Below are 13,627 nucleotides of genomic sequence, written 5' to 3'. Positions count from 1 at the left end.
CCTAGAGGGAATCTGCTTGCTAAATAATCCCTAGCATATTTTATTACATATAGGCCACAGTTATACACATCATTTTGTGGAATAGCATTAATTCTTACATGCTTCAAATTGGTTTCCTTTCCTGAGAGAAGGTTAAATATTCAAACTTTTTTTAGGGTAGTTTCGGGAGGAAAAGCTCCCGAACACATCAGACAACAGAGTGAACTGCAGTATTTCCCTATTTTTCTTGCTAACCTTTTGTCATTTCAAGATCGTATTGATCATTTAAGCGTAAAATTTTCTCAAAATATCCAGTCGATGCATTATGTGAATAATATTTTTTTCCATGTTCTATATTAAAAGTAATTTACCATTCTTTAATGGCTTCTTATATGAATTAAATAAAAGTAAGAGGCGACATTAAATCTTAACACAAGCAGAAATTACTCCGTGTATGAAAGGGACTGTTCCCTCCTCAAAGCCCCACTCTTCACACTAAAGTTTGACTCTTTCTTGCAAATCTACTTTTTAAAACAGTAAAAACTTTAGCGTAAAGAGTGGGGCGCTGAGGAGGGAACAACCTCTTTCATATACGGAGTAATTTCTGTTCGTTTTCAATTTTAAAGTTTTTGAGTTAATGCATGCTTTGAATTTGGCTTTTCGCACAAGAAAAATTATAACAAAATTTGCATTTTTTTTTGGCTAAGCGACTTTCTCCTAGTTTTGAACGGACGATTTTGATGAAAAAGGAAGCAGGGGAGGAGGTCTAGTTACCCTCTAATTTTTTCGCTACTTAAAAAGGCAACTAGAACATTTAATTTCTTACGAACGTATTTATTAGTAAGAAATACATGTAACTTAAGAATTAACTTACATAACGAACTTTTATATTCGTATGTTGTTATTTCGTATCTGAGGGGGTTCACCCTCTCGTCAATATCTCGCTCTTTAAATTAAAGCTTAATGTTCCTTAGGAACCCCAAAATCATAAAGGCCGTAGAATACATAGTTAAAACTACTAAAATACTTTAGCGTAAAGAGCGAGGTATTAGGAGGAGGTGAACCCCTCATATGAGTAATAATTTCTCTTCGTTTTGAGTTTTAACACCACTCCTTACTTTCAGTTTAAGAAACCTTTTCATTGTTTTTCATTAATGCTAGAAAATTCTGCGTTCCCTTCATAGAAATTCTCTTCCCCCATGGAAAGATCTTCACACATAACCCACTCCCCCCCACCCAAAAAATCTCTCCCTGAAAACGTCTGTACACTTCCCAATAATCATTACTATATGTAAACACTGGTCAAAGCTTATAACTTGCAGCCCCTCCCAAAGGGACTGTGAGAGTAAGTCGTCCTATGTGCCCTCTATTTTTAGTCATTTAAAAAGGGCACTAGAACTTCTAATTTCCGTTAGAATGAGCCCTCTCGAGACATTTCGGAAACACTGGGTGGACAAATCACCCCTGAGCCCCCCCCCCACACACAAAAAAAACATGTATCTGTGATCTTTCTGTCAAAAAATTAAAAATTACACATTTTTGTAGATACGAGCTTGAAACTTTGTGATTTTCGTTAAGATTCTATGACTTTTAGGGGATAATTCCCCTATTTTCTAAAATAAGACAAATTTTCTCAGGCTCGTAACTTTTGATGGGTAAGACCAAACCTAATGAAACATATATATTTAAAATCAGAATTGAAATGCGATTCTTTTGAAGTAACTATTGGTATTAAATCCGTTTTTTAGAGTTTTGCTACTATTGAGCTGGATCGCTCCTTGCCACAGTTCGTTACCACGAACTGTTTGACTACTGCTCAACGGTACATCTTAATAACTTTTGATCGCAATAATCTCTGCTGATTTTGCCCCTTCATTCGACTTGTCGGTGTTTTAAAACGTGTCAAATTCGTTTTCCAAGTTCTGAAAGGTCAAGGTTTTCAATTAGGTACCAAATACCTTTAATTTCTCAAAAATATAAGCTAAATACCATACCTTGAATTGGCTCATCCAGATTTTCTATAAAGACGGAAATACTGAATATTGTTAATTGATAAGAATGATAGAATACTAAAATATATTATATTTTTCTTTACGTGTCTGATTACGTTCGTGTCCCCCTGTTGGGAAGACCTCCCACGCCCCTCCTGCCCAGTATTTCTTCAGTTATTTTGCTTTTTATGTTTTGTTGTTTATTTTTTTTTGTACCGTTTTCGCTATTATTATGACTAGATGCAGGATTTCTTTTATATACGGTAAACGTACAAACAGACAAATGCAAAACTCCAGAGGTTTTTTCTATGACAAAACAGCTAGAAATGGTGCCAAGGGGGGATTCTCGAGGGCTTCTTTCAATGGTCAAAACGTGATGATATTCGATTGGGAGCTCTTGAGTCAATGTATATTCTGTGTAATCGTAAGAAAAGGAGTCAAGGAGCTCATCACCGAACTACTTTTCTATCAATTGGTTGACTACTAAATATTTAGAAATAAAACAGAGTTTATCTACAAAAGTGAATTGTTCATGAAAATTTGCTAGCACAAACTTGATCAGGCATATGAAGATAGAGCCAACATTTTCGGCTCCTTATAGGAATCGGCGGGTTATGCTTGTCATTCTGAGGTTCACTACTGCGTTCGCTGGTACTCACTGCGTTTGCTTTAAAAAAAAAACACAAAAAAAACAACAACAACAGAACATGAGCTAGAGTACGTTTGCTGATACCCTTAACTTTCATGTTCGTGGCCGCAAGAAAATGAGTCTTGAGCTCAAATGCTTTCTGAAAGTCCACTGAAAGTAAAAGATTGAAATGTACTGCTACAGACCACAGATCAGACAAAAAAGAAAAGAAAAAAAAAGGCTGCAGCGTTGGTCCTAAACAAAATCAACGTTTCATGCAAGAGCTACAGAACGGGACATCTTGTATGCTTTTACTCTTCTTACAAAAAGAAAAAGTTCTAATAGCGAAACTAAATTTCGAATGGAAACAGGAAATTTAAGTCACCAGAATGGTGCATCAACAGAAATCTAAAACAGGCCAAGACCAGACAACAGTTGCTCTTACAGAAAAGAAGGCACTCAGCTAAATCCCATCTATGGCATTTATGGCAAAGTGAAATCAGATTTAATCTATTGAATCACCCACACGTAAAAACTACATACAAACTCGGAACACATATAAGTCTTTATGTTTAATAAGATCAAAGATTTATAATGCAGTTAAAACCAATAAATTTCAATTGTTTGTGAATAGGAGCACTTTTAACAGTCAAACTAATTTAAATCAAACAAATGTTTGAACACATTTAACTAGCAGTTGAATCAGACTGCATTATTCTTCATTAAACGAGCTTTCCAGGAACCAAGTGAGTTTTTGATGCACCAACAGTAATACCAAAAATATCTTCATGGTAACGGCCGTTTTTCTAAAACAATACACAGCTAATTAAAAACAGAACAATTTAAGTTTTCATGTAAAAATGTATTGCAGTGTATCCTCTTCTTATTTTGTTATGTTTCGCACTGTCATTTCCGCATATGATATGGGTTATAATAATTATCGTATTGTATCAGATTAACGACGCTTCTTGACTACTAAGGTCCCTGCGTCGGCCCTGCAGTGCATTTCTGCAGCATGATTCGATCTCTGGATCCTGTATTACCAAGCTAAGGTCAAACCCACTACGCCAACACAGGACAATAAAATAGCAACCTTGCCAAAACAACAAATTTATTTTAAATGAATTTTACAATATATCAAAAATACGTTACTTTTATGCTAATATCACCTAATAAGTTTCTAGTAGGATTGTTCCTATAGGATATGAATGAATGAATGAATGAATGAACTTTATTACCCGTAAAGTATAAAAAACACAAAGTACGGAGTATTATAAATAAATAAGCAAAAACAAATACGATAAACAGCGAAGAAAAACAAAATTCAAACTAACAAAAGACAACATGGACTAATCAACCAGTATCAATATGGAAAAAAGGCTGCAGAGGGTCATAAACGTGAATAAAGTTGACAGTCTTTTTACATAAATCGTCACTGGAAGACTGAATCCGAGAAGGCACATCTACTATACCAAATCGAGCAATTATTTTTTTGTTTCGGTGCCATCTAGGAAGCCGGAGGAGGAATTTGCATATTAGTTAGTTATATTCTTTGAAAGAATTTTATTTTAAATTCATTTAGAAATATGACTTAGTCTATACCAACAAATTTAATACTTGAACAAAAACATGTATCAATAAAGATTTCTAGGAGCCGAGTTCTTTGCTTTTGGAATAACATCTATACACACATTCAAACAGGAGGATCTAATTAAACAAGAGCCAATCTTGGCCCTTGGAAAACTGCAAAGTTTACTTTGCCCAGTAAATAAGTCAATCAATGAATACATGAGCTTGAACTGGATGTGATGATCCTTTAAATTTTACAGATTCACTTTTAAATATTTTTATCTTTTGAAATGTTCAGAGGCCAAAGTGATTTGACCAAAGCGACTTAGAAAATAAAAGAATAAGACATTATTATATTAATCTTGATGAACCAAATGACGGGGTAAAAATAACTTCACGATATTTGTTTGTTTGAGTATCTGTTCCAATAGGGAGAAGGTATAACAGCACATTTAAGAATGCAATTAGCACAAAATGGCTACTGAAAAATTAAAAGTTACTATATTATTATTGTTATGTAAATTTTAATAGTAATATTTTTGGATATTTCCCGTGACGAATCCAGTGGCTTTATATCATTGGATAGTGCTTTTTTAGCACTTGGGACTGCGTTCCTATCAACAAGAGCCAACATTTCGCACAAACTATCCTAATCAAATTGACTCCAAGTCGTTATATATTCATGCCCACGGACTTTACACTGCAATGGAGGGACAACTCAAATAAATAACGAAGCTAGGAAGAGGTTATTCAGCCTAAACAAAATCTACCGAAACAACCTTAATTCCAGAAAAATACTCGATTATTCAAATACAGTCCAATTTTGAGTAATCTACTAGACTATTATTTTATCAAGGGGTGTAAACTCTCGAGCCCACCCCGAAACCATGTTTCTAATCGCCATTATAATTATGTAAGCTCATTAAAAGTTCACCTCAACACCACTATGTGGCCAGGCAGGCAGGATTTCCCTTTCAAAGATACAATTAGGAACTTATGACAGAGGGGAGACCCTAAACCATATGAGAACGTCAAAGAGCGCCAGACTTTCATACCCAGTCTATCCTCGATGTAAAATTAATCTTAAAAATATGATTTTAACTGCCAAGCAGTACTGAGGTAAAAGACCAAAAATCCATCTTTTATAAATATTAACATTTTAAGATTTTATAAAGATACAATTAAATTTACACAGTTAAATTTAGTATTCCTAGACATAAAGATACATTGAAAGTTGAAAAATTCTGGATGCCATCTTGATAAATAGTTTGTCTTGAATCCTGAACATTCTAGTCTTTAGATCTAGGACCTTATCCTAGATCTTGGGACCTAGAGCACCGTCTCACGACTCAGAGATAAGTATATGGTACCATCTCACCAAAACATCAGCCATATTGCGTCAAAACTTTAATAAAGAGACTTGCTTTATGAAAAATAATATTAAGATTTTATTTCATACTCAAACTTACGATAAGGCTTTCTACAGCAGATAAAGCTACATTCGCGGTGATATTTCCATATTTCTGAAATATTGAAACTACAGCCGATTTGACATCATTGGCAAGGGTAAAATCTCCTGACACATAAATATGACCGCGACCATGATACAGTGTTTGATAAATAAGACGGGCATTGACATCTATCCTCATTTGTTTCATGCCCTGGAAAACAAATATATTATTAAATCCAAGTTTCCATCTACATTCAGTTTGACTAAGTGAAAAACAACACATAAACAAAGGATGAGTCAAAACTAGTAACGATTACTTGTTTCGATTAAACATGCACGTGACTTAAAAAACAAAACAAACCGATTATTACCTTTTTTCAATGTCTGAATGCTACAAACCAACAGTTATTTTTTCGCTATTTTTCAAGCTGATCCTTGATTTTTTTTTTCGATAAAATTCTTTTAATTGACGTAAACAAAATCATTTGGCTGTTCGCATCATCACGCATGCTTGTAGGGTAAAGGGATATGCTTGAAAGTTATGGGTTCCAACTTTACTAAACAATCACGCCCAATCAGGGTATTTGATATACTTGGCACCCCCCATAAAAGCAAGACATCAAAGAAAGTAAATATAAATAAAGTTCTAAACAGGCAAAACTGGGGGAAGAGGCCTTCGAGAACGCACTTCTTCCTAAAACATATTTATGTTTACTATTGAATCTATTATCCAACGTTTTTCATTAATTTTTTTTTTTCTAACCCATCTTTTAAGTTAAAATAATTTCTATGAACGTACCTGTGCCAAGGCCAGATTATTTACATAAAACTTCAAAATACCTAGCCGTAAACATGTTTAAATGGAATTTCCAAATACGGGACTAAACATGTATTTTGTAATTAAATAATAAAATATGTATTTAAAAACACAAATAGACCAACACTAGAACAAAAACGTGCTAAAGATAATACCAGAAGGATTTTTTAGTAGGGTAATCAAATGGGTTTTATTTAGGCTCTACTTTACTTTAGGAAAAATTATGCAAACCAAGAATTATGCATTAGGCTAGAGAAAAAAACCAAAAATGTTTAAACAAAAATAATGAAGAAATATTTTAGAATTTAGAAAAGGGGAAAAGTTGAGAGGGCAAATACCATACCCCTACAAGAAGAAAGGCTAACACTTCATAGCTCCAACTACCACTCCAGAGAATAAAAACCAAATTTCAAGAAAAAACCCGATTCTTTAATGATTTTTTTTGTTAAATGGCGGTTTCAGAAAAGATAGAAGAAACAAACTTGAAAGACTAAAAATAATAACGTGAAGTAACCCAGACATAAAAGTTGTTATGGAGTTTCATGAACCCTCAACACTTTGGATTTTGGTGATCATGTTATTGGTGATTTTACAAGAAACAAAGGCATGAATTCGCAGAAAGATGCTAACCATTTGAGAATGAGACAATATCTTTGGCGAAATATCGTCCTAATTCTAATTAATTCTAGTTTTGCCACAATAACAGTAATTTGTTGGCTGCTCTATGCGTATAATATTTTATGTAAATACGACTAAACACATGGTATCTATTAAACCAACCGCAAGTTAGCAATGATTGCAGACTATAGATCTGTTTTTGTTTGGTGGGAGAGGGGGTTGGAGGTTTATGCTGCAAAGGTATGCAATAAACGTTGTCGAAGCATCAACAACATAGTAAACACTAATTCTGAAGAAAAAAGTCCTGCTCAACAGAGATGTTGAATAGTGGTTTTTATGGCACTTGGTATTAACCAAGTGACAGATAGCGATCGCAAATTCTGTTGGTCGGTCTGCTAGATTTTGCTAGAGCTCATACAATATACTTTTCTAACTCGTAAACCGGTCAATAAAATTGCAAACAAAGAAGCGGGTATTGAGAGAGGAAAAAATCTGCCCCCTCCTAAAAAGGGACACCCTTTTAGTTATACTACCCCTTTTCCCAAGATCAGGCAAATTTTCTCAGGTCGTCACTTTTTATGAGTAATACTAAACTTAATGTTTCGGCTTTACCCTATTCCCTCCTTATGTTGCCATTTGAATAACGAATTTTCCGCACGTACCTGCTCGTAATAGAAATTCGGTGGTTGGATAGTCGAAGAAAATTCTATCCGAGACAACTCCTTTGTCAGCTTCTGAGAGGTAGGCAACTGGAAGCTCTATTCCTCCTATTTTGAGATAGTTAATAATCGCCTCTCTGTTTGTTAGATTTCCTCCAAACATAATTGCAGTGCCCAGACGTTGTCCAACTAAAATTACATTTGAATTTGTCACTTATGATGTATAAGTATTAGTACAAAAAGACACACAGCAAAGCAAGTCGGATCAAAAGTAAAATATTAATCAACAATGAATAATAGCTTTTAGTACAAGTAATCTACAAAGATAGTTGAAAAAGTCGAAAAGTACTCATGGCATGAGCTCTAGCGAAGTTCTAAGAATCAGAATAGCCAAAATCGCTTGAATTGGATGAAAAAAATAAACAATGATAATAATAGGCTATATCTTGTCTGGTAAGTGTGGATCTGGTAAGGAGATATTGCACAGTTTCTCTGACTTCACATCTTGATATATCTGGGAAATAATGAATGGTTATTAACTAAAACTGTTTGATTAGACTATTCTTTAAAAAGCAGAAAAAAGCATTAGTAAGAGAGAGACTTTTATTTTAAAAACGACTTTCACAGCGCGTGATACCGAATTACCGCTTTACATCAGATAAAATACACACACAGTTTACAGTCAGATAAAACTTCGAGACAAGTAAATTGAAAAAAAAAAAAAAAATACTAGTCGCCAATGGATACCAGATTTTTTCATAATCAATCCATAAAGACAGTGGGAAAGGTCGAAAAGTATAAAAAAAACACAATATAATAATAAATAAAGAAAAACGATTTCCAAAAATAAGAAGAAAAATCAAATATACTTTTGGCTGCTATTTATTAATCGGTCCAGAAATGGGGGCTTTACGCCAATCTAAGGCGAGAGACTTTTATCTAAGTGTAAAATATTAAATTTTAAGCCAAATTCTGGCTTTGATCAAAATGGCATATAGAGTACATGAATGGGTTGCATGTTAAAATTTAATAGGCTACCCCTTATCTGTTGAGCCAGAATCAATTTAATAGGATATATTGTACAGTTTCTCTAAGGTCACATCTTTTTATAGCTGTTCGATTATATGAAAATTACCTTTCATCAGTTCTGCCTGATGCATCCAGAAAGACCTGAATGATAGGATGCCTGTATCCGGTCCAACCATTATAATTGGATCAGTCGTATCTTGGGGATAATGAAATCCAGGCTCCCTAAAAACAAAAGAAAAAAACTTATAAAAAAACTTAGCTTTCCAGACTTGTTGCTCCAGTCAGTTAACGGTAAGAATTTTTCTATTTAGTGTTTTAAGCGGCTTTCACACTAAGAGCGTAATTTTCTCTACCAAGCGTTGCAATAAGTACAACCTTTCAATTATATACAAGTTCTTTGGCTCTAGGTTAACATAAAAATCTATAAAGCATCCCAATCATCGTCTCAATAATCACAAATTAACTTTTCCAAAATTTTAATTGTGTAATACAGATTGAGATTGAAGCTAGCGTAAAGCATGAAAGGCTTTCAGGGTAAAGTTTAAAAAATATTGTCTTCACTATTAATCCCTTGTTTATCAAGAAATTCAATTTTGTTGCTGCTATATTGACTTTTACCAAACGCAACATAAACTCAAGTAAGGTCTATTCTAAGTTGAGTTCGAGTATACTTTACATTTCATAAGTTAAGGAAGAAGTTTTCTCCGTAAATTGACTTTCACATTACGTACACAATAGGCCAGGCTAGGTGGTGAAGTTATGTTATGTGTAACCTTTCACACTTAAACAAGTCGAACGTTAGGTGGGTAACACAAAATTATGTTCCCATTATTTTCGTCCTTTTAAAGTCATTGTAGTTATCATAAGCATACTATAAAGAAAATAAAATGCAGAATAGAGATACAAGATTCAACCTACTATCAAGCGTGAAAGGCTTTATAGGAATTCCAAAATTTATCAATTGCTCATTCAGAGATTCTGGGTTTGCGAAATATTGCATCAACCCACAAGAGATCAACCACTGTTATAAAGCTCCTCTTGAATTTTCCAAAAGGGATTGATAATTCAGCTAGTATTATTTTTTTATCAATATCAATTATTTTTCAATAGAAAGCGAGCACAGTTGTTTTACACACACATATAAAAAAAGACTCATAGCGGAAAAAGAAAGAGACAGAGGGAGCAAACCGATGGTGAGAAACGAGTATCAAAAACTGAGCAAAGGTTCAACTAGAAAGGCATGACCAATGATAGAAATAGCATATCAAAAATCCTCGTGGCACTTAAATTATGGTATCTTATGTACAATATTCAGTCTCACTTACTGGTAAGAAGAGGAAAAACATAAAGCACATCACAAAGCTGTTCAATTCCTCAAGTAAAAGCAAAAAAATCGAACTTGAAGCCACTAAATGACAAAGTCATATTTTTCCAAGAAAGAATAACTTTATCTGAAAGTTTTATTGATTTTGGTTAACCAAGGAACCAAAACAGTCAATTTGCAAATGTTTGACACTAAGAAGCTGCAATGTATGTTCAGGAGAGTATATACCTAAAATTGTGCTCAAAGGTTGAGATAAAGTTCATCACTAAACTAATGAATTTACATTTTTGCATTCATCGATGTTCACTTCTTAGAATTATCATTATTGTAGTAAGAATAGTCCTTTGGGGATTTTCATGGAAGAGAACCTCCCCTCCCTTGAAACTTTATAGTAAAACACAGTAAATATTATAGACACAAACCTCCTGAAGAAGGCGTTTACGGTTGTTCCAACAGCTGCTTGATTCAGGTACATAGAACAGAGACCATTTCGAGATGAACCATCATGAAAAAAAGAGACTAATTTGTAATAAAAAAAGATAAACCTTTTTTGGCCCAAGCGTTAAGACGCAACGAAAATGTCATTTCAAGAAGGAGGGAATTCATTTCAGAGATGAGGTCCAACTATAGAAAAAGTGTCACTGGCATTATTCTATGAGCTTGGCCACAGTCAACTCAACTCCAAATGAGAAATATGGGGTTGGTAAACAAAAAGATATGTGAAATCAATAATGCGTACTATGGAAATAAACTATGTATTCTATATACGGTCTTGAACATGCTAGACTTATTAGAGTGATTTACAGGGGACTGAATTATATTTAGAAATTAAGGTCATTATTTAACCTTGTCTTTAATGCTTTATTATTATATTTTATCAACTAAAACTGTACATAATCAGAAATTATCAGCAGTTTTGCTGTTTTAATACTATTTCGGCAAATGCTGTCCTTTTCCAATGAAGCAACCATTAATCATCTACCTAAAACTATAAGCAACATGGACTAGACAGTTTTTGTATTCAACAAACTAGAAAAAAAATACATAGAACTCACATTAAATTGGACTCCAATTCATTCAAGAAGGCCGAAAGCCCGAACAAAGCGAATGGAATTTGTGAGGGCCAAAGGTCAGAATTACCTTTTGAATGAAAAAAGGGCTATTTGAGAAGGCTATCAAAAAAGCTAATTATGCAGACGGTTTAGACTATTGTCTAGTATTTCTTTTAAGTTGGGTATGTGTGCTTGAACATTTTACAATAAATTTACAATCATAGCTCTAATCATAAATATTTTAGAGAATTTATAGAAAGCACCATTGAAGTGACCCAAGCGTGTTTCTTTCTAAAAGGAATGTACGAACTGATTATTTACAAGATACCGGGTTTGATATAAGTAAAAAAAAAGTAAACAGCTTTTAATGGTTAAAAATCTTATCCGATCAATAGGTTTTATCTTAAGCAACTTAAATAATTGAGTCTATAACCTGGTACGTATTTTCTTCTTTTTTTACGTGGTTCACCTTAATGAACACTGAATTTCACTCTATTTGAATGATGATATTGCTCACCCTCAGTAATAAATTTGACAACCCCAACTATTAGATCCACACAGGTTGGCAAACTCAGCAAACAGGACGATACCGAATAGTAGCGTGGCTTCATTAAGGGAAGTTTCGAGATGATAACTTCGGCAGGGATACTCAGTGAGGGAAACGCTTCAAGGAAGATCAGTATGGTTGGCCAATTGGAATGCTTCCACTGCTCATACACCCCCACATCCTGAAAAAAATTTTACGCAAGTTAATTTTGCGACATATTTCAAACCCTAAGCTATAGTATTTTTTTTTAGCTGTGCACAGGAAATTGGAAAAAAAAAATAATATATGGCCGCCGTACAGCTTAGTGTCTTGAACTAATTTGCATGATATACCCAGGCAAGTTATTAGATTTTGATTGAATTTGGTGGTTGGGTGACCTCTTTTCGTATTGTTGCAAGTATTTATAATTTTCATTTTTAATAGATTCCCCTTTATGCACCGATTGTGGAAGAGGAAAGTGTCAATATATACAATTACTTTAGTTTTTCTAAAGTTACAGTCAGTGCGGGAGTGAATGTTTTATAATGTGAGTTTTGTTTCTTATTTATTTTTTGTGGTGTTTTAGTTGTCGTGGCATTTTTATAATGTCTTAAATATTGATAATTATAATATTAATTATAATGTTTTATAATGTCTCAAAAAAAAGTCTTAAATTGTTGGTGTGTAATTTTCTCATGATTTTTTCCGCTGAGAAAGGCTCCCGGACTTGGGGCCGAAATATTCGGAGTATATTTTTATTTTTGTTAGCTAAAGTGTAGTTTATATTTTATTTTGTTCACTGCTTTATAAAAATTAAACCCGTTTTTTCTTCAATTATTTTTTCGTAGGACAAAACAAGTAAGAAAAATCCATATAGGGAACAAGCATTTCAAAGACACCATTCTTCTTTATAAATTGAATACAAAGTCTATCAGCACATATATATAGATCAGAATTAAAAGTGCAAAGAATCGAGGATGCAGTGCCACGACATATCTCTAAGGCTTAGACTCTCCCGAAGTACATGTTACTAAAATTTCCCGAGAAGAAACCTAGATTCAAAAAATATTCCTTCTTTTCCCACTTGAAATAGAAGGAAAAAAACTTGAAATGCAAAAATTTAAAAAGAATTACCCGGTGTAAAAAAAAAAAAAAAAGAAAAAAGAAAAAAAAAAGAAAAAGGTAGTGAGACTACCTCGCCATTTGAATAATCGAAACTTAATGGCTATACAGTTTAAAAAAGTACCTGTGAGAGCAAGTTCAAGGCTTTTTTTGCTTTTTGATTTGTAGCGTAGGTAGAGAGTTCATTTAGAAGCGATTGGGTTGGGGGAGTTGTAATATCCAAAAACTTTTTGAACCACTCAAATATTGTAGCAGGAGGTAGATTTTCATAAGGAACCCTCTTTCCTTGGACCTGAAATAAATAAATTTGGAGATATAAAGTAAAGGCAAGAATCCAAGAACAAACATGTAATATCACAACAGATAAAACATAAGGCTGTACAAAGGCACTGACTCAACAACTCGATTTAAGAACTACTAGCATGAATCTGTAAACTCAGCCAGAATCAACCCAGCTCTAGAGGGGTTTCTGGAGAAAAATGGGGAATACAAACAGGAAAGGTGTGCAAAAGCGAGGATAGTTGCCCCCCCCCGCCAATACCCCACAATAACATAACGGAATAAAGCAGAAGTACAAGCATCAATAGAGGAAATATTACCTGCCATAGTCAACGTTTCCTTTTGTATCATCTAACGGTGATCAACAAACAAGGTGAACTCTCGGACCAAATCTAGCCTCTTTAGGACATTCGAAACTATATCATCTGAATTTTCTGGCAAAACTCCAAGCAGATCGCCAGGCTCGAACGAGACAGGGCTATTCAAGCCCACATGTTGCCAAGATAATCTGATGTGAATAGTGCATGGACTAGAATAGATAATACAAGATATGTATATGCTTGTATTGAATCAAACACGAAACC

The 13,627-nt window shown here is 34.0% G+C and overlaps 1 long non-coding RNA gene across 1 annotated transcript; it reads left to right on the top strand.

Annotated features, from left to right (window-relative positions):
• Positions 1-532: 532 nt before the first annotated feature.
• LOC136043640 (uncharacterized) lies at positions 533-12,476 on the top strand. Its single transcript, XR_010621676.1, has 2 exons — positions 533-9,031; positions 12,087-12,476. It is a non-coding gene; the product is annotated as an uncharacterized LOC136043640 (long non-coding RNA).
• The last annotated feature ends 1,151 nt before the right edge of the window (positions 12,477-13,627 follow it).

Source organism: Artemia franciscana, unplaced genomic scaffold, assembly GCF_032884065.1.
Source record: "Artemia franciscana unplaced genomic scaffold, ASM3288406v1 Scaffold_772, whole genome shotgun sequence".
Taxonomy (NCBI): Eukaryota; Metazoa; Arthropoda; class Branchiopoda; order Anostraca; family Artemiidae; genus Artemia; species Artemia franciscana.
This window is presented reverse-complemented; position numbering and strand designations above follow the sequence as displayed.